The sequence below is a fragment of the Babylonia areolata genome, unplaced genomic scaffold, assembly GCF_041734735.1.
Source record: "Babylonia areolata isolate BAREFJ2019XMU unplaced genomic scaffold, ASM4173473v1 tig00007512, whole genome shotgun sequence".
Taxonomy (NCBI): domain Eukaryota; kingdom Metazoa; phylum Mollusca; class Gastropoda; order Neogastropoda; family Buccinidae; genus Babylonia; species Babylonia areolata.
Window position 1 is genome coordinate 27,501 of NW_027468445.1, and position 3,635 is coordinate 31,135.

Here is a 3,635-nt window from a genome sequence, read left to right on the forward strand (position 1 = left end):
GTTTTCCTCTCAACTTTGGCATGCTCGCTGAGGAAAAGGCAGGTAAAGGTTGTGGATAAAAAGTAAACGCGCTGTGGAGAATTGCCCAAATCGTTCAGGCGCCGTGAAAAAAAGAAAGACGTAGTCGTCAACGTCTGGTCCCGTCAATGGCGAAGGGCGTTTTCTCTCAACTTTGGCATGCTCGCTGAGGAAAAGGCAGGTAAAGGTTGTGGATAAAAGTCCGAAGAACCTCGCTACAATTGCCAAAATCTTTCCGCTGCCATTCAAAAATGGACTACTCCTCCACACCTCCTCCCGTCCATGCCAAACGGCGTTTTCTCTCAACTTTGGCATGCTCGGAGAGAAAAAAAGGCAGGTAAAGGTTGTGGATAAAAAAGTAAAAAATTGCCAAAATACTTTCTGGGCCCTCAAAAAAAGGCCTACTCCTCAACGCCTGCTCCCGTCCATGCCGAACCGCGTTTTCTATCAACTTTGGCATGCTCGGAGAGAGAAAAAAGGAAAAAAAGAAAAAAAAGGTCCAGTAAAGGTTGTGGATAAAAGTAACCGGCTTTGGAGAATTGCCTGAATCCTTCCGGCGCTGTGAAAAAAAAAGACCAAAAAAAAGACCTGGTCGTCAACGCCTGCTCCTGTCCATGCCAAACGGCGTTTTCCTCTCAACTTTGGCATGCTCGCTGAGGAAAAGGCAGGTAAAGGTTGTGGATAAAAAGTAAACGCGCTGTGGAGAATTGCCCAAATCGTTCAGGCGCCGTGAAAAAAAGAAAGACGTAGTCGTCAACGTCTGGTCCCGTCAATGGCGAAGGGCGTTTTCTCTCAACTTTGGCATGCTCGCTGAGGAAAAGGCAGGTAAAGGTTGTGGATAAAAGTCCGAAGAACCTCGCTACAATTGCCAAAATCTTTCCGCTGCCATTCAAAAATGGACTACTCCTCCACACCTCCTCCCGTCCATGCCAAACGGCGTTTTCTCTCACTTTGGCATGCTCGGAGAGAATAAAAGGCAGGTAAGGTTGTGGATAAAAAAGTCAAAAATTGCCAAAATACTTTCTGGGCCCTCAAAAAAAGCCTACTCCTCAACGCCTGCTCCCGTCCATGCCGAACCCGCGTTTCTATCAACTTTGGCATGCTCGGAGAGAGGAAAAAAGGAAAAAAAGAAAAAAAAAGGTCCAGTAAAGGTTGTGGATAAAAGTAACCGGCTTTGGAGAATTGCCTGAATCCTTCCGGCGCTGTGAAAAAAAAAAGACCAAAAAAAAGACCTGGGTCGTCAACGCCTGCTCCTGTCCATGCCAAACGGCGTTTTCTCTCAACTTTGGCATGCTCGCTGAGGAAAAGGCAGGTAAAGGTTGTGGATAAAAAGTAAACGCGCTGTGGAGAATTGCCCAAATCGTTCAGGCGCCGTGAAAAAAAGAAAGACGTAGTCGTCAACGTCTGGTCCCGTCAATGGCGAAGGGCGTTTTCCTCTCTCAACTTTGGCATGCTCGCTGAGGAAAAGGCAGGTAAAGGTTGTGGATAAAAGTCCGAAGAACCTCGCTACAATTGCCAAATCTTTCCGCTGCCATTCAATAAATGGACTACTCCTCCACACCTCCTCCCCGTCCATGCCAAACGGCGTTTTCTCTCAACTTTGGCATGCTCGGAGAGAAAAAAAAGGCAGGTAAAGGTTGTGGATAAAAAAGTCAAAAATTGGCCAAAATACTTTCTGGGCCTCAAAAAAAGGCCTACTCCTCAACGCCTGCTCCCGTCCATGCCGAACCGCGTTTTTCTATCAACTTTGGCATGCTCGGAGAGAGAAAAAAGGAAAAAAAGAAAAAAAAGGTCCAGTAAAGGTTGTGGATAAAAGTAACCGGCTTTGGAGAATTGCCTGAATCCTTCCGGCGCTGTGAAAAAAAAAGACCAAAAAAAAGACCTGGTCGTCAACGCCTGCTCCTGTCCATGCCAAACGGCGTTTTCCTCTCAACTTTGGCATGCTCGCTGAGGAAAAGGCAGGTAAAGGTTGTGGATAAAAAGTAAACGCGCTGTGGAGAATTGCCCAAATCGTTCAGGCGCCGTGAAAAAAAGAAAGACGTAGTCGTCAACGTCTGGTCCCGTCAATGGCGAAGGGCGTTTTCTCTCAACTTTGGCATGCTCGCTGAGGAAAAGGCAGGTAAAGGTTGTGGATAAAAGTCCGAAGAACCTCGCTACAATTGCCAAAATCTTTCCGCTGCCATTCAAAAATGGACTACTCCTCCACACCTCCTCCCGTCCATGCCAAACGGCGTTTTCTCTCAACTTTGGCATGCTCGGAGAGAAAAAAAGGCAGGTAAAGGTTGTGGATAAAAAAGTCAAAAATTGCCAAAATACTTTCTGGGCCCTCAAAAAAAGGCCTACTCCTCAACGCCTGCTCCCGTCCATGCCGAACCGCGTTTTCTATCAACTTTGGCATGCTCGGAGAGAGAAAAAAGGAAAAAAAGAAAAAAAAAGGTCCAGTAAAGGTTGTGGATAAAAGTAACCGGCTTTGGAGAATTGCCTGAATCCTTCCGGCGCTGTGAAAAAAAAAGACCAAAAAAAAGACCTGGTCGTCAACGCCTGCTCCTGTCCATGCCAAACGGCGTTTTCCTCTCAACTTTGGCATGCTCGCTGAGGAAAAGGCAGGTAAAGGTTGTGGATAAAAAGTAAACGCGCTGTGGAGAATTGCCCAAATCGTTCAGGCGCCGTGAAAAAAAGAAAGACGTAGTCGTCAACGTCTGGTCCCGTCAATGGCGAAGGGCGTTTTCTCTCAACTTTGGCATTGCTCGCTGAGGAAAAAGGCAGGTAAAGGTTGTGGATAAAAGTCCGAAGAACCTCGCTACAATTGCCAAAATCTTTCCGCTGCCATTCAAAAATGGACTACTCCTCCACACCTCCTCCCGTCCATGCCAAACGGCGTTTTCTCTCAACTTTGGCATGCTCGGAGAGAAAAAAAAGGCAGGTAAAGGTTGTGGAATAAAAAAGTAAAACTTGCCAAAATACTTTCTGGGCCCTCAAAAAAAGGCCTACTCCTCAACGCCTGCTCCCGTCCATGCCGAACGCGTTTTCTATCAACTTTGGCATGCTCGGAGAGAGAAAAAAGGAAAAAAAAGAAAACAAAAAGGTCCCAGTAAAGGTTGTGGATAAAAGTAACCGGCTTTGGAGAATTGCCTGAATCCTTCCGGCGCTGTGAAAAAAAAGACCAAAAAAAGACCTGGTCGTCAACGCCTGCTCCTGTCCATGCCAAACGGCGTTTTCCTCTCAACTTTGGCATGCTCGCTGAGGAAAAGGCAGGTAAAGGTTGTGGATAAAAGTAAACGCGCTGTGGAGAATTGCCCAAATCGTTCAGGCGCCGTGAAAAAAAAGAAAGACGTAGTCGTCAACGTCTGGTCCCGTCAATGGCGAAGGGCGTTTTCTCTCAACTTTGCATGCTCGCTGAGGAAAAGGCAGGTAAAGGTTGTGGATAAAAGTCCGAAGAACCTCGCTACAATTGCCAAAAATCTTTCCGCTGCCATTCAAAAATGGACTACTCCTCCACACCTCTCCCGTCCCATGCCAAACGCGTTTTCTCTCAACTTTGGCATGCTCGGAGAGAAAAAAAGGCAGGTATAAGGTTGTGGATAAAAAAGTCAAAAATTGCCAAAATACTTTCTGGG